The 23,766-nt window shown below is 37.9% G+C and overlaps 1 pseudogene; it reads left to right on the plus strand.

Moving 5' to 3' along the window:
* Positions 1 to 1,799: 1,799 nt before the first annotated feature.
* Positions 1,800 to 12,060, plus strand: LOC124242257 (zinc finger protein 300-like; annotated as a pseudogene).
* Positions 12,061 to 23,766: the final 11,706 nt, after the last annotated feature.

Consider the following 23,766-nt stretch of genomic DNA (forward strand, 5'->3'; position numbering starts at 1 on the left):
AGACCTAGTTCGTTTCAAGAATTCTCCAAGGCAGGATCACATTTCACTACAAGTTTGAGGACTTAACTCAGGAATTTGAGTTTGAGACCAGGGCTTTTCCTATTTCTTGCGGTCAGCCTTTCCATTTCCCTGAGTACGCCTGTGAGTATAATTATGGCGAAGGGGAAATACATCTCAGAGATTTCATGAAAATGCCTGCAAATCGACCTAACAATGGTTTACATCAGTATCCTGTCACCACGTGGGATATTTCCTAACATACAAATTTACATTGATCACACCGATATGAAGACCAATAGCTAATTTGTCTGAGTAGTATTTACGAAGGAAAACTTGAAAAGTCCTGGAGACAGTTTTGCTTTTCAGGGCAGTTCAATCTTATGAAGATGCAGCTGTTCCAAAATGATCTAGTGCAACGTTAATCAGTGCCCTATCTGATAGGTATCCACAGTTCTAGAGAATATGGTTATTTGGGAAAAATAATAATGGATAATCACCTTACATGTTCTGCCAAGTTCCATATGGCTTCAAAGTTACAACAAAAGGAAATACGTATACAGCATTTACTATAGTGTAATAAAGAATTTGGCTGGCCTTTGTTCTAGGTTCCTGGGAAGTGATTTCCAAACCTTTGAATAAAGAATTTGGCTGGAGAAGTAAAGATTTGTCCTTGGTTACTGGAAGGTGGCCTCTAAATCCTTGGGATTTCCCCAGTGATAGAAATGTCTCTGTTTCTCATCGTGCCGCCTCAGCGTGGCTTGATGAGAAGTGCCATGTCTGCAGCCAGAATCCAAACCGGTGAAACCCTGGGCCCCCGAAGCAGACTGACGAACTTAGCCATTCAGCCACCAGGCCGGCCTCTCAGCTGAATTTTTAATGAAAATAATCTTGCCATTAGGACTAAAAGCAATTAATTTTTTAGGTCTTTCTATAGGCGGTACCCTGACCTATACTCCTGTATAAATGTATCAGTAAATTTTTGTGGTAGTCTTGAAATATTTCTTTTAGAGGGCAGTTATAATGTTAGAGCTGAACTCCGTAAGCATTCTTCTTTAGGGAATTATGGTACAGTTTATCCAGGGACAAAACCTAGAGAGGATGGAATGATGAGTGTCTGTCTGTCTCCAGAGTAAATATTTCTCTCAAACAGGCAGTTCTTTAGTTATAATTCAGTGTCAGATGCCTAGAGAGCAGGAGTCTCTGATTCTCTGTAGCCTTTCCTGGGTCTCAGGATTGATGAGGTGACTCCCTAATTCAATGTCAGTTCTTTCTCTATTTTTCAATTTATAAAGTCATTTTGCTATTTTTTTTCCTGGTCCAAGTTATCTCTACTTGGTATAAACATTTAAAAAAATGCAAAAAAAGTAAAAATTATAAAGTGAAAGGGCCTCTCATTTAACATTCTCTTCCTCCTGGCATGACTAGTATTAATAATTTGTGATATTTTGATTTTTTTCTCCATCTGGAAATTATTGATTCTATTGTTTTTAAAACATAAAATCTCAACTTTATTATTTAACTGATTGACTATCCAGTTCTCCCAGCACCATTAGTTGAATAATTCACTTATTTGAAATGCTGCGTTTATTGAATTCCCGTTTGTGATAGATCTCTTTTGCGCTTTTGTTCTCCTGATGCATTTGGTTCTTTTTGCTAAAGACAAAATTTTACATCGTTTTTCTCAATGGGCATGATGTAGAACTGGGCATACAGGTTTTATGCTATGGTAAAAATGGCAAGAATGATCACTTCAGATTGAACAGGAACATGCTACTATAGGGTCCAGTGTCATTCGAGGATGTGGCCGTAGATTTCACCCACGAGGAGTGGCACCAGCTAGACCCTGCTCAGAGGACCCTGTACAGGGATGTGATGCTGGAGCACTACAGCCACCTGGTCTCAGTGGGTAAGGATGGCTCCTCTCTGTAACTCAGCATTATCCACTCCAGCACCTGTTCCTTCTCATGTGATTGAGTTGGGTGGGTTCCTGACATATATAGTGCCTTTGTGCTCTCTTTCCTCTCTCCAGTGAAAGGTCATTACTTTGCTGAGGGTCAGCTGGACAGCTTCGTTGTGGGGCTCCTAAAATGGCACCGTTTCTTCTTTCTTTAGCGTAGTAAACCCAGTTCCTCGATGATTTCTGTATAGTAGGGCAGCAAGTTTCCAAAGCAGATGTCATCCTCGGGTTGGAACAAGGAGAGATCCATGGATCATAAAGAGATACATATCAAGTTGGATTTATCCAGGTGAAAATCTGGCAGATGGGAGACAAAGGAAGTGAAATCTCAGTTTCTTTGTTTTTGTTTTTGTTTTAGTGAGGAAGATTGGCCCTGAGATAACGTCTGTTGCCAGTCCTCCTCTTTTTGCTTGAGGAAGATTGTCAGTGAGCTAACATCTGTGCCAGTCTTCTATTTTGTACACGGGATGCTGCTGCAGCATGGCTTGATGAGCGGTGTGTAGGTCCACACCTGGGATCTAAACCTGTGAACCCTGGGCTGCCAAAGCAGAGCGTGCAAACTTAACCACTATACCACCAGGCCGGCAGCCTTTATTTTTGTTTTAATTGACTGATGGCACCCAGATTGGTAGCTCCTATTCCTTCTTGCTCCTGTGCTGAGCATGTAGTAGGTATTCAATGAATACTTAAGTAATAGCCATGTACAGAAGAGAAATATCTCATTGATCCACTCAACCATCATATTTCTAGTGCCTTTCTGAAAGAAATTCAAAGGCAATAGAAGGCAAATGCTTTTCAGGAACAGAGGTTGTACATGGAAAGATGGCGTCAAGATTCGTGGCTGTAGAAAATTGCATGTCCAATATAGTTACTGCTTTAGGAGTACAGTGAAAATCATAGTCTAAAGGATGTGGCATAATTTAAGAGGGGATTTTTCAAAGCGTGAACCAGCTACTATGAGGTATATCTGAAGTATATCTGAAGTTAGGCAGGAGAAGGAGGGCAAGGACAATCTCTAGGAAAGGACATGTAGTACCTCTTGAAGTTAGACATCAGTGTGGCTTTTCTGGTGGAAATTTACTAGGCTTATTTGATTTCAATAAAAGATATTTATCAAATAGTGGAATATAAGTTTGGATACACAGTGTGAGTACAGACAGTTAATATTTCGTTAGCTGTACCCTGAAATTTTGTTATTATTTTTTTAAGCAACTTTGAGATATAACTCACAGGCCATACAATTCACTCATTTAAAGTAAAAAATTCAGTGTTTTTTTTTTTTAGCATATTCACAGATATGTGCAGCCATTGCTGTAGTCAATTTAGAAACATTTTTGTCACCTCCAAAAGAAACTCTGTACCCTCTAGCTATCCATCCCTATTCCCCAACTCCCCAGCCCTAAGTAACCACTAATCTACTTTCCATATCTATTTATTCATTTGCCTACTCTTGATATTTCATATAAATGTGGTCTTTTGTGACTGGCTTCTTTCACTTAGTATAATGTTTTTGAGACTCATCCACATTATAGCATGTGTCAATACTTCATTCCTTTTTTGACTGGATAATATTCTGTTATATGGCTATACTACATTTTGTTGTCCATTCATCAGTTGATGGACATTTGGGCTGTTTCCACCTTTGACTGCATGAGTAATGCTACTTTAAACATTCATGTACAAATTTTTGTGTAGATGTGTTTTATTTGTTCCTTGGTATGTATCTAGGAGTGGAATTGCTGGGTCATATAGCAACGCTATGTTTAGCCAAAATGGTCCTTGATGACTAATTATGTTGAGCATTGTTTCATGTGCTTATCGGCTATTTATATATCTTCTTTGGAAAATAGTCTATTCAGATCATGTGTCCACTTTTGCATTGAGTTGTCTTTTTATTATTGAGTTGTACGAGTTCTTTATATAAATAAGGTTCTTATGTAGAACTTATACGGAACTTTTGTATCAGTTTCTTTGTATCGATAGAGTTCTTTGTACAGAAGTTTTATTTATATGTCTTGTATCAGGTATATGATTTGCAAATACTTCCTCCCATTCTGTGGGTTGCCTTTTCACTTTCTTGAAAGTGTCCTTTGAAGCACAAGAGTTTTTAATTGTGATGAAGTCCAGTTTATCTATTTTTCTTTTGTTGCTTGTGCTTTTGGTGTCATACCAAGAATCCATTGCCAAATCTGAGGTCATGAAGATTTATCCCTATTTTTTTTTCTAAGAGCTTTGTGCTTTTAGCTCTTGCATTTAGGTCATTGAACCCTTTTGAGTTAATTATTGCATATGATGTGAGGTAAGGGTCTAACTTCATTCTTTTGTATGTGGTTAACCAGTTGTTCCAGCACCATTTATTGAAAAGACTATTCTTTTTCCATTGAGTGGTCTTGGCTTCCTTGCCAAAAATTAATTGGCTGTAAATGAAAGGATTTCTTTCTGGGCCGTCTATACTGTTCTACTGATCTATATATCTATCCTTATGCCAGTATCACACTCTCTTGACTACTGTTGTGTGTAGTAAGTTTTGAAATTGGGAAGTGTCATTCTTCCAACACTGTTTTTCTTTTTCAGTATTATTTTGGCTCTTCGGTGTTCATATGAGCTTTAGAATCAGAGTATCAATCTCTACAAATAAACCTCTTAGGATTCTGATAGGAATTGGTTGACTCTATAGATCAATTTGAGGAGTATTGCCGTCTTCACAATGTTAAGTCTTGTGAACCACGGAACATGAAATGTTTTGCCATTTATTTAGATTTTCTTTAATTGCTTTCAACAGTGTTTTGCAGTTTTCAGAGTATAAATTTTGTACTTCTTTGTTAAATTTATTTCTTCATATTTTGTTCTATTTGATGCTGTACATAGAAGTGTTTCATTAATTTCATTTTTGGATTGTCTGTTGCAAGTGTATAGAAATACAATTGACTTTTGTATATTGGTCTGGTATCCTGCAGACTTGCCGAACTCATTTATTAGTTCTAATAGTTTTTTGGTTGATTCCTTAGGATTTTCTATATAAATGATTTTGTCATCTACAAATAGAGATAATTGTAAACATTCCTTTACGCATTAGATGCCTTTATTACTGTTTCTTGCTTAATTGCCTGGTTAGAACCTCCAGTACAGTGTTGAATAGAATAGTGAGTGGACATCCTTGTCTTGTTTTTGATCTTAAGGGGAAAATCCAGTCTTTCACCATTAAGAATGTTAGCTGTAGGTTGTCATGCTCTTTGTCAGGAATAGAATTCCCTTCTATTTGTAGTTTGTTGAGTGTTTTTAACATGAAAATGTGTTGGATTGTGGCAAATGCATTTTCTGTATCTATTGAGATGATCTGTTTGTGTGATATATTACTGAATTTGAATTAATAGGTTTTTCGATAGTAAGCCAGCCTTACATTCCTAGACAAGTTCCACTTGGGGATGGTGTATACTTTTTTATATCTTGCTGGATTTGGTTTGCTAGTTGTGCTGAGGGTCAGCACGACCACCCTCAGGTTTGATGATTTGCTACAAGGACTCTCAGACCTCGAGAAGCTGTTATGCTCATGGCTATGGTTTATTACAGTAATAGAATTTACCAGTCTACGTCTGGACTTTCTCTGTGGGAAGATTTTGATTTACTAAGTTTCTTTCCTTGACGTTCACCTATTTAGATTACCTACTTTTTCTTGTATCAGTTTTGGTAATTCATGTCTTTCAAGGAATTTTTCCATTTCATCTAAATTGTCAAATTCATTTGCATAAAATTTTTCATAATATTCCCGTGTCATTCTTTTATAGGACCTAGTCTTTTACAGGATCTAGTCTAGAGATGTTCTGTCATTCTTTCCTGGTATTGCTACTTTTTATCTTCTCTCTCTTTTCCTCATCTCTAGCTAACACATAATCAATTTCATTAATTTTTTCAAATAATCAGATTTTGATTTCATTGATTTTTAAAATTTTTTGTCTATTTTCTATTTCATTTATTTCCACTCTGATTTTTATTTTTTCCTGCCTTCTACTTATTTTGGGCTTAATTTGCTCTTTTTCTAGCTGCTTAAGGTGGAAGCTTAGACCATTGATTTGAGACCTGTTTTATTTTCTACCATGAGCATTTACATAGAGATAGTTCTCACTTTGTATGATAGTGAGGGATCATAAAAATTTCCATGGAAGCCAAAACTTTGCAAAGTAATCTTCATAATCAATGGGAAAAATTGTAATTGTTTTGTGACCTTTCAACATTTTTTGTCAACACATTAAAAACTATGCTACTGTTATACCTATATAGAGAAATGAAAATATGGTAAAACTAATATTTACTATCCTGCAATTTAAAGCATTGACAGCATTGAAAATGTGTTTCTTTCTTTTCAAAAACCCTATGTAGAGTAGTTTGAACAGTGCTTGCCTTCTTATCATTGTATAACTTCAGATATGGAGTGAGCTTGTTTTCTATGCGTTAGTGAATTTTCATACTCTTTTCTAAGGTTGGAGCAGCTTCCAACATTTTATCCTTTGTGCTTTCAATGTTGGGAAACATGTCCAAGATCGTGTGAAGAGTTTTGCCAGCATCACTTCCTCTGGAATATCTTTATCCTTTTCATCATGACCCAGGAATTTATATCGATAAGTTTGCCTTCACTAAGTTCCTCTGGTTGCATATCTAAAGTCTCATGAATAGTAGCAATGCCATTTCCAAGGTCAGCTATCTTCTGATCACATCTAGTGTTGTTAGTGTTGTTTCTTTGCTGCATTTTCGTCTTTGTTGGCCAATTCCTTCTTTCAGTTATCCACTTGTGTAAAATGTCATGTGGGTTTGTCAATGGGAGACAACACAGCTATACACTTTGCTGTCTGTATAGCTGTTGGAAAACAGATGTGCTGTTAATAATCACCAACAAACTTTGAAAGAAGTGAATTCATCACTTATCATGATGTGTATCTGTTATTTACACAGTGATTTGTGGACTGAAGAATTAGCAGTGAAGTTTGTAGTTTATGCTATTAGTCACAGATAAGGTACTGTAGCAATTAAACTTTGAACTGTGATGTTGGTGGACTGGTGTTATTTAACTAAACTGTGGTAACGGAAATTCATGCATGTCAGAATCATGGAAAGTGAGGACAACCTGCATATAATTTTTTCCTCTAAGCACTGCTTTAGCTGTGTCCCACAAATTTTGATATTTTGTGTTTTCATTTTCATTCAAGTCAAGTTGTTTTCTAATTTCTCTTTGGACTTAGACACGTAGGTTATTTACAAGTATGTTGTTTAATTTCCAATATTTGGAGGAGTTTCTGAGGTTTCTTTTTGTTATTTATTTCTAATTTAATTTCCTTATGGTTGGAGAACATACTCTGTATGATTTCCATCCTTATAAAATTATTACCACTTGTTTTGAAGCCCAGTATATAGTCTCTTCTGATGTTTGATTCATGTGTTCTTGAAATGAATGTATCTTCTTTTGTTGTTGTGTGGGATGTCTGTAGGTATTCATTAGGTCAGGTTCATTGATACTTACTGATTTTTTTTTCTGCTTGTTTTATAAATCATTGTGAGAGGGATGTTGAAATCTCTAGCTGTAATTGTTAATTTATCTATTTTTCCTTGCATTTTTGTCAGTTTGGGTTCATGTGTCGTGTGGCTCTGTTGTTAGGTGCATGTACATTTATAATTGTTATGTCTTCTTGCTGTATTTTGATCCTTTTGCAATTTTGAAATATACCTATTTGTTTCTAATAATATTTGTTACGTTGAAGTCTGTATTGTCTGATATTAATAAATAGCTACTCCAGCTCTCTTATGCTTATAATTTGCTTGGTATTTTTTCCCATCTTTTTATTATCAATGTGTTTGTCTTTGAATTTAAAGTGAATCTCTTTTAGACAACGTATAGTTGGTTCTTATTGTTTTATCCAGTCTGACAGTTTCTGATGGGAGTATTATTCTATTCCCAGTTAATGTAATTATTGATTTGCTTTGATTAATGTTTACCATTTTGCTGTTTGTTTTCTATTCATTTTATCTCTCTTTTGGTTCCTGCTCTTCTTCTGCTGTTTGTGTGTGTGTGTGTGTAAGAAGAATATTTATCAGTACACCATTTTAATTCTCCTGTTGAATTGTTAGCTGTAGTTCTTCGTGTGTGTATGTGATATTGCTATAGGGATTACAATATGATGTTTAACTTCTTATAGCCTGCTTCACGTTGATACTGCTCTTTTTTTCTGGTAAAATATAGACACTTTGTACTAGCATAGCTCCATTTTTTAGCCTCCCCAACTATTCCAGGCTGATTTTCTTCTTTTAGTCATGTACGTTACACTTATGTTTGTCATAAATTTGACAATATGATGTTACATTTTTGCTTTAAAAAGTATTTTAAAGAAATTAGAAGGAAAGAGAAAAAAAGTATATGTGTCTAGATCTTTTATATTTACCTACATACTTTAAAAAATGTCTAGTGTCCCATGGATTTATCATCTGGTATTATTTCTTCAGCCAGAAAGACTTTCTTTAGTCTTTCTTGGAGGTCAGTTCTGCTAGCAAATATTTTATCTGGAAATGTCTCCATTTTGCCATTTTTAAAGGAAAGTTTCACTGAATAGAGAGTTCTTGGTTGACAGGTTGCTTTCTTTTAGTACTTTGAGTATGTCTTTCCAGTATTTCCTGGCCTCAGTTTTTTGTGTGTATTGAAATTTCTACGAACAATACTATTATTCTCCTATGCATGTTGTGTCTTTTATTGCTGCTTTCAAGATTTTTCTCTTTATTTTTCAGCAGTTTAATTATGATGTGGCTAGTTTCCTAGCTATCCTATTTGTGGTTTGCTGAGCTTCTTGGATGTGTAAATTAATGTTTTTCATTAATTTTGTTAAGACATTTCTCCAAATATTTTTTTCATCTCTTTCTCTCCCTTCTTTCTAGCACTACAAATACACATATGCTGGAATGCCTAATATTGATCCACAGGTCTCTGAGGTTCTGTTTAGTTTTTTAAAATGTATTTTTTGTTCTTTGGGTTGGATAATTTCTAGTGATATATCTTCAAGGTTACTGATTCTGGTTTTGCCATCTGCTTTCTCAAATATACTGATGAGCCCATCTGGAGAAATTTTCACTTCAGCCTTAGAATTTTCACTTTAAAAATGTAAAAATTTACGTAAAGTAAATATTACTCTTTCTTTAAATTTTGATGAAGGCATAGAGTAAGTTAAATACCACCACAACCATGATACAAAAAAGTTCTGTTACTCTCAAAATTTCCTCTTTCTGCCTCTTTATAGTCAAACTGCTTCTTTTATATATGTTTTTTCTCTTTTGAAATTGCCTGTTTGTTCACTCATTCCTTAGCATCTTTTCCTTTAATTTTTTGAATGTCTTTATAATAGCTTCTTTGAGATCTTTGTCTGCTAAATCCAATGTTTACGCCCATGTGGAGTCAGTTTCTATTGACTGATTTTGTTCCTTAGTATGGGGCTCATTTCTCCATTTCTTTATGTGTCTAGTAATTTTTGGTTGAAAATGCTACATTGTAAACTGTATGTTGTAGAGTCTCTGGATTCTTCTGGTCTTTCTGAGGGTTTTGTTTTTGTTTCAGAGGCACTTGCTTGGGCTCAAACTCTGACATCTGTTTCTCCCATAGAGTGCCATCATTGATGTCTCTGCTTAGTGTTTTTATTTTGTTTTGTTTTTTATGCCTAGAGCTCGAAAGGACTCTTCTGCACCTGCATAAATTGGAGGTGAGCTAGTGATTTGAACAGAGGTTATATTAGACATCTAAAGACACTATGCCGTCTACTCTGCTGCCTGAGTTGTGAATATGTCAGAATGCTTTAAAAATATAGCAAATTTGCAAGTCTTTGTAGACTTTCACTCACTGCTGGGCCCTCTAGGGTCTCTCTGCACAAATATTTTGGCAGTCAGGCAGGGATGTAGGGAGAGTTTATTACTGCAAATTTTCTGTGACTCTTTTTCTCCCAAATTCTCCCTGTTAAATTTCTGGCTGCTCTGCTATCAGCATTAAACTGTATCCTGTTGATTTGCATTCTCTCTCAGTTCTCCATAAACTAGGGATGGGAAATAAGAAAACCCTAAGAAAGAATGACACACGCTCCCCATTCTTAGCTAATGAAGTAGAATTTTTTGATAAGTAAACACTTTTCAACTTGTGATCTGCCTTTAGTACTTTTCCAAAGCCCTGAATTCATTGTTTTAAAAATTATTTTATTCAGTTTTATGTTCATTTACTGAGGAGGGGAATTCCATGACTACTTCATGCCACCACTATTAGAAGTAAGGTCCGTGTTCAATTACTCACCTGATAAACTTACGTGTTTTATTGTGTTTTAAATGGCCTGTTACCCTCCCAGTTCTCTGTTTTACTTCTTCTGCCCTCTACTGTATCTTTATATCTGTTTGATTTTTTCTCTTTATTGTTTCAGACAGGGAGACTGGACTTGACACCCTTCAATTGGATGTACTTGGAGATATTTCCTTCCATAAGGAGATACTGGAAAGTGACAGAGGGCATCATTCACTGCACTCTATTTTAAAGGTCTGGCAAAGTGATAACCAGCTGGAGAGGGATCAGGAAAATCAAGACAGTCTTCTTGGGCAAGTCATGGTCATCAACAACAAAAGTTATTGATGAGTCAGGCCATACATATAATGCATTTGGAAAAATATTTCACGACTGCACAGACCTAGATACTTTAAGACAAAGGCTGTGTAAATGTGATTCATTTGGAAAGATCTTGAAACCCAATATAAACCTATTCAGTTGTAATAGGGATTATGGAAGAAAAAACACTGATGAGAATTTTGCATGTGGGAGAACACCTAATTTTTCCTATTCTAAGCATGAAAAACTTCATAATGGAATGAAACACTGTGAAGATAATCAATGTGGAAAGATTATCAGCAATAAACAGTCTCTTATTCAATATGTGAATGGGGAAAAGACCTGTATATGTATTGAATGTGGAAAATCTTTTCTCAAAAAGTCACAGCTCATTATACGTCAATGAATTCATACTGGAAAGAAACCAGATGATTGTGGTGCGTGTGGGAAAGCCTTCAGCTCATTGTACATCAGAGAACTCATACTGGGGAGAAACCTTATGAATGCTCTGAATGTGGAAAAGCCTTCTCTCAAAAATCATCCCTCATTATACATCAGAGGGTTCATTCTGGGGAAAAACCATATGAGTGTAGTGAATGTGGGAAAGCCTTCTTCCTGAAATCACCTCTCATCATACATAAGAGAATTCACACTGGAGAGAAACCTTATGAATGTAATCGGTGTGGGAAGGCCTTCTCCCAGAAGTCACAGCTGATTATACATCATAGAGCTCATACTGGAGAGAAGCTGTACAAATGTACTGAATATAGGAAAGCCTTCTGTGAGAAGTCCCATCTCATCATACATAAAAGAATTCACACTGGGGAGAAACCCTACAAATGTGCTCAATGTGCAGAAGCCTTCGGCAGGAAAACAGAACTCATTACACACCTGTTAATTCATACTGGGGAGAAGCCTTATGAATGTACTGACTGTGGGAAGACCTTCTCCCGGAAGTCACAGCTCATCATCCATCAGAGAACACATACTGGAGAGAAACCCTATAAATGCAGTGAATGCGGAAAAGCCTTCTGTCAGAAATCACATCTCATTGGACATCAGAGAATTCACACAGGAGAGAAACCTTATGTATGCACTGAATGTGGGAAAGCCTTCTCTCAGAAGTCCCACCTCCCAGGACATCAGCGAATTCATACAGGAGAGAAACCTTACATATGTGCTGAATGTGGAAAAAAAGCCTTTTCTCAGAAGTCAGACCTTGTTGTACATCAGAGAATTCATACTGGGGGGAATCCCTATTGATGTGCTGTATGTGAAAAGCCTTCATCCAGAAGTTACCACCATACATCAGAGAATTCATACAGTGGTAAAATCATAGGAATGGACTGAGCACAGAAAAGCCTACAGTATCTGTTCCAGCCTTAATAAATACCACAAACCCCATAGATTTGATGAGTTTTGAGACATCTTTGTTGATAAAATTTTACAAGTGAAATCAAGTTTAATGTAGTTAATTTTTTATGAAAGATAATACAAAAGCCTTAATTATATAAATGATAGGCATTTTCACTATGGCAGTAAAACTTTTAATATTGTGAGCTGAATGGTGAGTATAACAGAACAACTTACATCTATAGACTACTTTGAAGTTACATGTTTCTCACTATACTACATAAGAAGAATCAGACGTAGTAATGTTGTTAATGTTAGCCTAGCATAATTGTGGCCATGCAGCAAATCCCCATAAAGCACATGAAGAAAGTTTGAGGCAAAAAATGCCAAGACCTAGAAACTGTACTTGGAGGAAGGGAGTGGAGTATCACCCCTAAAGTTGTATGTAAAACTCTTATTGTAGAAAGATGGAAAGATGAGTTAAGTCTAATAAATGTGGTCTTTTTGTGTTTTTCCATTTCAAGAATATAAGTTGGGGGCTGGCCTGGTGGTGTAGCAGTTAAGTTCGTACATTCTGCTTTGGTGGCCCAACGTTCGCTGGTTCAGATCTTGGGTGTAGACATATCACTACTTGGCAAGCCATGCTGTGGTAGGCATCCCACATATAAAGTAGAGCAAGATGGGCACGGATATTAGCTCAGGGCCAATCTTCCTCCAAAAAATACATATATAAGTTGATCTGATTCTGTGGATGGACCCAGGGTCTTGGAATTGACACTTCTTGCTCATTTCTCCCTTTTACCCTGCCCCTCTAGGAGCTTGATGTGGAGGAAAGGCATTGGTTTTAAACCCAGGTCGTCATAGGTTTTTAACCCTTGTTCCATTACTCACAGGTTGCATGACTTCAGGGAAGCCTTTTTTAACCCTCAGTGTTCCTTCCCTCATCTGTATGTGAAATCCTGGCAGACAGCACATTTTTAGCTAATATTTGTCCCCTTTATCTTCCCTCTGTTTTCTTGCCATAGGTTGCTAATACTAACGTGTACATGTTTAAACTTATTTGCACTCCAGACACTCTCCTGATTTCCTGTCCTCTCCTCTGTCCATTTCATTGCCCTTGTGTCTGGCGGCCTAGCTCTTGCTATGCTAAGGAGACTTCAGTTACTTTTCGTTTATTTTATTTTGCAAACACATAAATTATGGTGTTTGCACATAAAGACCCTGTGTGATACCTCTGCAGCTCTTGTTTGTCCTGCTCCCTGAAGCACCAACTCTTTTTCATGAGAATTGAGTGACCCTCGGAGAAAAACCCTTAGAGAGTAGAGAAGACATGCCCCGATAGCTTACACAGGCAAGTATAATGTCAGGACATAAAAACCTCACCTGTTAACTCTAAAATGCTAATGTGTTCTTTGTTGTGGCCCTAACTCTTGTCCCATGAGAATCTTCCGGTAAACACCCCTGATGGGGAGAGGGCACATGTGGCAGGGATGTAGTGACATGTATGGCTAAATATGGTGTCTGCGTGTAAAGTTTCTACCTGATTCCTCCACATTTCCTGTCTGGCTGACCCTTTCTCTGCAGGTCTCCAGTGTTTACTCTGAGAAGTAAGACTGCATGAGAACGTCTGCAGAGGAGATGGCACACCACAAAAAGATGTGCAAACCTGTATGAGAACATTCTTTCTGTCGTTGTGAACAGTGGTATCAGATATAACTGGCCATTTGCAGCTGGGAAATGAAACTTTCAGGTATGTCCCATGGAGTGATCTGCTTTGAGGGGTCTTCATGGAAGGGGGCCCCCAATGGCCCTCATGGAGGTGTGGGGAAGTCAAGTTCTCATATTAGGAACATACAGAAATCTTGCAAGGAGGAAATGATAATACAGTGACAGTTACAGAAATTAAGGAAAATAAAGACTCCAGAGTTCCTATTTACAGGCCTTCCATTTTGCCCTTTTAGCTTCCAGAGAACCTCATTAATCTGATCATGATATATACTATGTATTGCTATAAAATATAGCAAAGCTTAACACATTGGTAAAGTATAGAAAATTTTCCCTTTGAGGTCTGGAAAAAAGACAATGTCTACTTTCACCAGATTTATTCAACATGGTTGGAGGACCCAGTCAGGGAAATCAGGCAAGAAAAAAAATGGTATAATGGTTGGAAAGCAACAAACAAAACATTTGCAGGTTATAAAATTATATGTGTAGAGAATAAAAATATATAGATTATTAGAAGTAGGAAGTTTAGCAAGGTTTGTGTATGTAAAGTATTTTAAAAAATAAAGTTTCTATATGCTAGCAATAGATATAAAATGAAAATTTAAAGATGTCAATTACAGTGGCATGAAAAATACCACATGCCTAGAAATATGTGTATTTGCAGTATTATGCTGATCAGAAGTGGCAAGAGTGGGCATCCTTTTGTTGTTCCTGATTTTAGAGAAAAAGCTTTTAGCTTTTCACCATTTATAAGGATGTTAACTATGAACATGTCATATATGGCCTTTATTATGTGGAGGGACATTTCTTCTGTACCTAATTTGTTGAGGGTTTTTATAATGAAAGGATGTTGAATTTTGTCACATGCTTTTCTGCATGTATTGAGATGATCACATGATTTTTTTGTCCTTCATTCTGTTAATGTGGTCTATCACATTTATTGATTTGTGTATCTTGTTACATCCTTACATCCCAAGTCTAAATCCCAGTTGGTCATGGTGTATGGCCCTTTTAATGTGCTGTTAAATTCTGTTTGTTAGTATTTTGTTGAGGATTTTTGCATCTATATTCATCAAGGGTATTGGCTTATAGTTTTCTTGTAATGTCCTTATCTGGCTTTGGTGTCCGCATAATGTTGGCCTCATAAATTTTGAGAGTGTTCCCTCCTTCAAGTTTTTGGAAGAGTTTAAGAAGAGTTGTTAATTCTTCTTTAAATGTTTGGTAGAATTCACCAATGAAACCACGTGGTCCTGGGTTTTTCTTTTTGGTAGGTTTTTAAAAAAATTATTTTATTGAGGTCATAATAGTTTATAACATTGTGAAATTTCAGTTGTACGTTATTCCTTGTCAGTCACCATATAAATGTGCCCCTTTACGTCTTATGCCCACCCCCTAACCTCCATCCCCTCTGGTGACCACTAATCTGTTCTCTTTGTCCATGTGTTAGTTTATCTTCCACATATAAGTGAAATTACACAGTGTTTGTCTTTCTCTGTCTGGCTTATTTTCCTTAACGTAATACCCTCAAGGTCCATCCATGTGGTTACAAATGAGACGATTTTGTCCTTTTTTTGGCTGAGTGGTATTCCATTGTATATATCACCACAGCTTCTTTATCCAATCATCAGTTGATGGGCACTTGGGTTGCTTCCATTTTTTGGCTATTGTGAATAATGCTGCAATGAATATAGGGGTGTGTAAGACTTTGAATTGTTGATTTCAAGTTCTTTGGGTAAATACACAGTAGTGGGATAGCTGGGTTGTATTGTATTTCTATTTTTAATTTTTTGAGAAATCTCCATACTTTTCCCTAGTGGCTGCACCAGTTTGCATTCCCGCCAGCAGTGTATGAAGGTTCCCTTATCTCTATATTCTCTCCAACATTTGTTAACTTTTGTCTTGGTGATTATAGCTTCTAACAGGTGTAAGGTGATATCTCAGTGTGGTTTTGATTTGCATTTCCCTGATGACTAGTGATGTTGAACATCTTTTCATGTGCCAATTGGCCATTGGTATATCTCCTTTGGAAAAATGTCTGTTCATATCCTCTGCCCATTTTTTATTGTTTTTTGTTGTTGTTGAGTTGTGTGAGTTCTTTATATATTTTGAAGATTAACCCCTTGTCAGATATATGATTTGCAAATATTTTCTCCTAGTTGGTGGGTTGTCTTTTCGTTTGTTCCTGGTTTCCTTTGCCTTGCAGAAGCTCTTTAGTCTGATGAAGTCTCACTTGTTTATTTTTCTTTTGTTTTCCTTGCCTGAGCAGACATGGTATTCAAAAAGATCCTTTTGAGACCAACATCAAAGAGTGTACTGCCTATATTTATTCTAAGAGTTTCATGGTTTCAGGTCTTACCTTCAAGTCTTTTATCCATTTTGAGTTAATTTTTGTGTATGGTGAAAGATAATGCATTACTTTCATATTTTTGCATGTGGCTGTCCAGTTTTCCCAGCACCATTTGTTGAAGATACTTTCATTTCTCCGTTGTATGTCCTTAGCTCCTTTGTCGAAGATTAGCTGTCTGTAGATGTGCTGTTTTATTTCTGGGCTTTCAATTCTGTTCCATTGATCTGTGTGCCTGTTTTTGTACCAGTACCATGCTGTTTTGATTACTATAGCTTTGTAGTATATTTTGAAGTCAGGGATTGTGATGCCTCCAGCTTTCTTTTTTTTCTCAGGATTGCTTTAGCTATTTAGGGTCTATTAGTTGCCCCATATGAATTTTAGGATTTTTTGTTCTATTTCTGTGAAGAATGTCATTGGGATTCTGATTGGGATTGCATTGAATCTGTAGATTGCTTTAGGTAGTATGGACATTTTACCTATATTTATTCTTCCAATCCATGTACGTGGAATATCTTTCCATTTCTTTACATCATCATTGATTTCTTTCAATTGCGTCTTATAGTTTTCATTGTATAGATCTTTCACCTCATTGGTTAAATCTGTTCCTAGATATTTTATTCTTTTTTTTTGCAATTGTAAATGAGATTGTATTCTTGAGTTCTGTTAATATGTTATTAGAGTATAGAAATGCAACTGATTTTTGTAAGTTGATTTTGTACCCTGCAACTTTGCTGTAGTTGTCGATTATTTGTAACAGTTTTCTGATGGATTCTTTAGGGTTTTCTAAATATAAAGTCATGTCATCTGCAAACAGCAGAAGTTTCACTTCTTCATTGCCTATTTGGATTTCTTTTATTTCTTTTTCTTGCCTAATTGCCCTAGCCAAAACCTCTGGTACTATGTCGAATAAGAGTGGCAAGAGTGGGCATCCTTGTTTTGTGCCTGTTCTGAGAGGAATGGCTTTCAGTTTTTCCCCATTGAGTATGATGTTGGCTGTGGGTTTGTCATATATGACCTTTATTATACTGAGGTGCTTTCTTTCTATACCCATTTTATTGAGACTTTTTTAAAATCATAAATGGATGTTGGATCTTATCAAATGCTCTCTCAGCATCTATTGAGATGATCATGTGGTTTTTATTCCTCATTTTGTTAATGTGGTGTATCACATTGAGGTGTGGATGTTGCACCATCCCTGTTTCCCTGATATAAATCTCACTTGATCATGGTGTGTGATCCTTTTGATGTATTGCTGTATTCAGTTGCCAGTATTTTGTTGAGGATTTTTGCATCTATATTCATTAGCAATCTTGGCCTGTAATTTTGCTTCTTTGTGTTGTCCTTGTCTGGCTTTGGGGTCAGTCTGATGTTGGCCTCAGAAAATGTGTTTGGAAGTGTTCTGTCTTCTTCAACTTTCTGGAAGTGTTTGAATTTTCTTTGAATGTTTGGTAGAGTTTTCCAAAGAAGACATCTGGCCCTGGAATTTTATTTTTTTGGAGGTTTTTGATTATTCTTTCAATCTCTTTCCTTGTGACTGGTCTATTCAGATTCTCTATTTCTTCTTGATTAAGTTTTGGGAGGTTGTATGAGTCTAAGAATTTATCCATTTCTTCTAGATTGTCCAATTTGTTAGCAGATAGTTTTTCATAGTATGCTCTTATAATCTTTTGTATTTCTGTGATATCTGTTGTAATTTTTCCTCTTAAATATGCTAAGTTTGAAACCATATTATAAAATTTAATTTTGTTTTATAATTATGTAAACTTTTTCAGGTTCCAAAGTCATATCCACAGAATGATGTACATTCAAGGAAGATTATGTACTATCTTTGTCCCCTCTATCTTACTTCCTTCTTCCCCGGGGTGGGAAGTGTCTAAAATGGCCACCAGTGAGTCCCACCTCATGGTATTCATGGCCTTTGTAATACCCTCCATATGAGTAAGTAGCTTATAATCAATAGAATGTGGCAACGTTGAGGGGATGCCATTTTGGTGATTAGGTTATAAAAGATTGTGACTTCCATCTTACTTACAGACTCTTTCTTCTGCCTCATTAAATAAGCAAGTTGCAAGTTGGAGAGTCCTGCATGGCAAGGTACTGTGGGTGGCTTCCATCCAACAGCCAGCAAGGACATAAATGCCCTTAGTCCAACAATCCTTAAGGTGTTGAATTCTGTCAGCAATCATGTAATTGAGCTTGGAAGTGGATCTTTCCCCAGTCAAGCCTTCAGATGAGATCCCAGCCTGGGCTAGTACCTTGATGGTAGATTTGTGGGAGACCCTGAAGCAGGTGACCCAGATAATATATGTCCAGATTCCTGACCCACAGAAACTGTGGGACAATAAATGTGTGTTGCTTTAAGCCACTAAGTTTTGAGATAAGTTGCTACATTTCAATAGATAAGTACTCTTTATAGATAATACTTCATTTGATCATTTATTCTTCCATTATTTGCTTTTTATTTTTAAGGTAAACATATAAACACTTATCTTCATTATTCACAGATTCCGTGACTGCAAGTTCACCTATTTGCTAAAATTTGGTTGTAACCCCAAAATCAATACTCATGGTGCTTTTGCAGTCATTAGCAGACATGCACAGAGCAGTGAAAATTTTGAGTTGCCCCATGCACACATTTCCAGCTGAGGTTGAACAAGGGGATGCTCTCTCTCTTGTTCCAGCCCTCAAACAGAGATGGCCAGGGCATGGAGGCAGTAGGGGTAGTGCATTGTTGCACAAGACACTTCAGTTCTGCAGCCAGTTGGATGGCATTTGAATCCAACTCTGGCACCTGTTAGTGGAGTGAACTCAGGTAAGTCACTTAATGCTTCTGAACCTCATTTTCTCTTTTGTAAAACAAAGAAAATAGACTCTACCAGGATAAGTTGATTTTAAGATTATAATCTTAATTACACAAAGTTGTAAAATTCACAAAGTTGTAATTTAAGATTATAATCTATTGATATGCATGCATTATGTATATCTATACATATATACATACATATATGTATACATGTATATATGTGTATAAGTGTGTGTGTATATATATATTTATGTATTTCTCTAGGAGCAATGTTCATTATTCACTAATTCTGTGTTTGCAGCAACTTTATAGAACATACCTACCATGAATAATGAGAATTGACTGCATATATTCATTCATTTTCACATTTTAAAAAACTAAAGGGTGATAACACACTATTTTCATTTTTTTACATAACATCATATCCTGAAGTTCACTCCGTATTAGTACATAAAGATATTTTGCTCTGTCTCTTTCCTACAGCTGAATAGTACTGTTTTGTGTGTATACCATAATTTATACAACCAGACCTCTGTTGGTAGATCTTTGGCTTGACTGCGGCCTTTTGGTATTAAAAATAGTACTGCAATGAATAACCTTCTGACCTTATTTTTTTTGTCTTTTTTTGCCAGTGTATCTTAGGGATGCATTCCTGGAAATGGGGTTTCTAGATCAAAGGGGAAAAGCTATGTAGTGTTGCAGTTGTAGAGAGATATCCACATATTCTTTGATAATCCTCCCCTTCAGAGGTGGAGCTCTGTTCCCATTCCTTTGATACTGGGCAGGCCTTTATGACTCACTTTTAGCAAACAGAACACAGAAGAAGTAATGACATACCACTTCCAGTTTAGGTCATAAAAAGACATGGCTTCTGTCTTGTGTGTGCTCTCTTGCTCTCTTTCTCCACTGACTCACTTCATCTTGGTAGAAGCCAGGCTGCAGGAGAGGGAAGGCCACTGCCATGTTGTGAGGATAATCAAGTAGTCTAAGAAAGGCCCACACAGTGGGAACTGAGCTGGGAAACTGATACTCTGAGGCTTCTTATCAGCCACTTGATTGAATCTGGAAGCATATCTTCTTCCAATGAGCCTGGAAATAACTGCAGCCCTGCCCAACAGCTTGACTGAAACCTCCTGAGAGACTAAACCTGAACCGCCCAGCTAAGCTGCTCCCAGATTCTTGACTCACAGAAACTATGAGACAATAAATGTTTATAGTTTCAAATTGCTAAATTTCAGGTAATTTGTTACACAGCAATAGATAACTGACACGTAGTTTTCCTAGCTATTGCCAAACCCTCTATATAGCTAGACCAGTTTTCTGTCCAACCAGTAATATATGAGAATTCCTGATTCCCATGGTCTTACCAACACCATATGTTTCCAAACTTAGAATACTTTTTCTTTTTACAAGCTAATGGATGAGAAATAGTATCTTAATGCAGATTTAATTTTTATTTCTTTCATTATGAGGGAGTTCTCCTCCTTCAACTTCTTTTTTAAGGAGATACTGATGAGGATTTTAGGCTAGTTAATTTTAAAACTGCAGAGGAGAAGCAGGCTCCGAGGACTGGAATTTGCTTGCTCTTTGATGAGAGATATTTGCATTTGTGAAGGAAGGGGGGATGACCTTACCTCTGGAAACTCTTAATGGGGAAGGCAAGAACTTAAGTTGTTTACTGTCTGGCAACCTCATGTAACTGATGCCCCCCCCCCCCCCACCAAATCCTCCTTTGTCTTTGGCTGAAGATAATATTTAAGCGGTGACTTCTGCCATTTACTCAATCCGGTTTGATTCTTATCTAAAAGTTGTGGGACCACCCAATGGCCGGACCCTGTCGGCACTGGTACCATTTTAACTTTTTTTTTGTCTTGTAAAGCGATAACTCACATACCTATGCCTTAAATTTAGCCTTACTCTCCACCCATGTTTGCAGCAGAGGCGGCAGCAGCAACATGCCAGCAGCAGCTCTGCCTGCCCATGGGTCCTGTCCCCATGCCAGCGGCGGCAGCAGCAGCTCCCCATGCCAGCAGCATCTCTGACTGACCGTGGGTCCTGTCCCCACGCAGCAGCTCTGACTGCCCATGGGTCCTGTCCCCATGCTATTCCATACTATTCTCTAAATAAAAGAGCACTACTGCCAGATCTTAAGAGTCTAAGAAATCTTTCTTTCAACTCCTCGGCTCACCGACCCCACATCAATACAACATAAGGACAGCTTCTCATCACTCTTAGCACCAAAAGCTGAAGTTTTCACAGCTCCTACAAGTCTGTCCGTGGTCTGGCCCCTTCCTAAACCTACAGTGTCCACTGGCATCACTCTTTGAGGATTCTGAAATAATCATCACTGTACCCTTAGTGCCTAACACAGTGGCTACACTGTCTTAAGCACAAGCCATGCAGTAAATATTCATGTAATTGCGGAAGTTTACATTGAAGTGAGTGATCACAACTGCCTAGTTCTTACCCTCTTCTTTGTCTTGACCAGCCATTAGTCATGCCTCTTTCCTCCCCACAGGCTCCTAAACTTTGGCTTGCCCACAAGTTTAAACATACACTAAAACACTAAGGATGTGCAGAACATCCTCCCTTAATAGCTTATTCCCAGAATCTAAGGACCGCAGAAACATTTCCTCTTGAAGTGCCCTTGTTTGCTGATGCGGGGTCGGTGAGCCGAGGAGTCGAAAGAAAGATTTCTTGGACTCTCAAGATCTGGCAGTAGTGCTCTTTTATTTAGAGAATAGAATAGCATGGGGACAGGACCCATGGGCAGTCAGAGCTTCTGCTGCCGCTGCTTCTGCTGCCCGCACTGGCATGGGGACAGAGCCCATGGGCAGGCAGGGCCGCTGCTGCTGCCCCCGCTGGCATGGGGACAGGACCCATGGGCAGGCAGAGTTGGTGCGTGGGGACAGGACCCACGGGCAGTCAGAGCTCCTGCTGCTGCCCCGAGTTGAGGGTTAGGGCTAAATTTAAGGCATAGGTATGTGAGTCATCTCTTTACGAAGACAAAGGAAAGAACATGAAAAAAAGTTAAAATGGTATCAGTGCAGGTGGGGTCTGGTCGTTGGGTGATCCCATGACTTTTAGACAAGAATCAAATCGGATTAAGTAAAGGTCAGAAGCCACCACCCTAAATCAGTTACATGAGATTGCCAGACAGCAACCAACTTAAGTTCTTGCCTTCCCCATTAAGAGTTTCTAGGGATAAGGTCATCTCTCTTCTTCTTCCTGGTACAGAGAGGGAGGCACCTTTTACAGATAGAGATTTACCTTACAAATGTAAATGTGTCCCAACAAGGGCAAGTTCCATTCCCAAGAGCCTCCTTCCCTGTCCCAGTTTATCAAAAGCAATCAGCCCCAAACAGTCCCGATGCCAAAGAGACATATCCTGGGGTGGCCAATTTCAGGTCCCTACAAGGTCATCCCCCCTTCCTTCACAAACGCAAATGTCTCTCAAAAGGGCAAGCAAAATTCCAGTCCTTGGAGCCTGCTTCTCATGTGCAGTTTTAAAAGTAACCAGCCTAAAATCCTCATCATTTGCCACTTGCACACCCCCACCTCTTGAAAGTTCCTGCTGACCTTTCTTAGCCCTCCCTGTAAAAAGAAAAGCCTTTTTCCATTTGATTTTGAGATGCTTGCAGATTTCTGAGATTGGCGCATTCTCCCTGTTGCAATAATCTTTCTGAATAACATCTCTCCTTATCTAAGTCTGGATTTGTTTTAATTTCACATGAGAAAATAAAACTGCTAAACATAAAATTGCTGCTCATTTAATTACATAAACCACAAATCATGGCTCCAGTGAAAACTATGATGATTCAAGATTGTATCTATTTAGGTGACAAATAGAAATGGCAAGCAATATATATTGGAGTATATGAGGAAGCCATTTGGTATAAACCTAATTCGGCCTGACTTTGTTTTTTCCAAAAGGGCCTGACTGTGGCCATTGAGCATGCATTGTATATACATTTCCTATGGCAAGAACAAAGGCCCTTGAGATAAAGGTGCAACTTCCCTCCCCCTCCCAACGTTGGCATTTCCTTAAAGATTAAGCACCTTTCCTTAGGCTAGGAACTGATTGCGGAGCTCACCTGTGACCACTCAGCTGGAGACAACAGACCTGCCATTCTGCTGTGTTCACTGAGACAGCAGACCTACCTGCTATTTCCATCAATCACTGTGCCGACAGAGCAGTCTCGCGACTATTGTAAAAGGGCCATTTCAATCGTATGTGAAACATCCTGTCTGGGGGTATATAACCACTCTGTGCACCCCACTTCCTTGGTGCCCTTTCTTCCTTCGGGAAGAAAGGCCCTGGACCATGGTCCTCAGATTTCAGCTCAGAATAAACTCACCCAAATTTTCATTTATAGATTGGGTATGGATTATTTTCGTCGACATAGGCATGTGAAACAGTTTGTTAACACACATTTTTAACAAAGTATAAAAGCTTGATGTAAGGTATAGACTTCAGTCTCCCATCTCTCTGCCTACACAGCCTCTCCTTTGCCCCCATTATTCCTGCTTTCTCCTAGTCTCTGATTTCCTTCCATCATCCCTCTCTCTGTGCCGGTCTTTCATTCCTGTCTCTCAATTTTTCCTTTTTCCTTCAGTCGGCCTTCGTCACTTATGACTGTAGTAGTACTTTCCCCTAGAGAACTCTTTACAGTCATTTTTAGCATAAAGTTCATTATTACTCTGTATTCCTTTTCTCCGCCCCTCCTGAACTCTCCCATCACTTTAGCCCCTCTTTCCCTTAGTGGAACCGCCCGGGGAGGACTGTACCATTCCGCTTTTTCACCCCCTCAGCAAGTAGAATCTCCCGGCATAGGACTGTGCCATTTACAAACACGTTTAAGTAGAGTCGTGGATAAGAATATTTTACCATTCCAAATTCTTCCTCTTTCACTTAATGCAGTCCTCTAATAGAGGACGTATTACTCAAACGTCTTCTCCAATCTTGTGAA

This window comes from Equus quagga, chromosome 7 (assembly GCF_021613505.1).
Source record: "Equus quagga isolate Etosha38 chromosome 7, UCLA_HA_Equagga_1.0, whole genome shotgun sequence".
In the NCBI taxonomy this organism is placed as follows: Eukaryota; Metazoa; Chordata; class Mammalia; order Perissodactyla; family Equidae; genus Equus; species Equus quagga.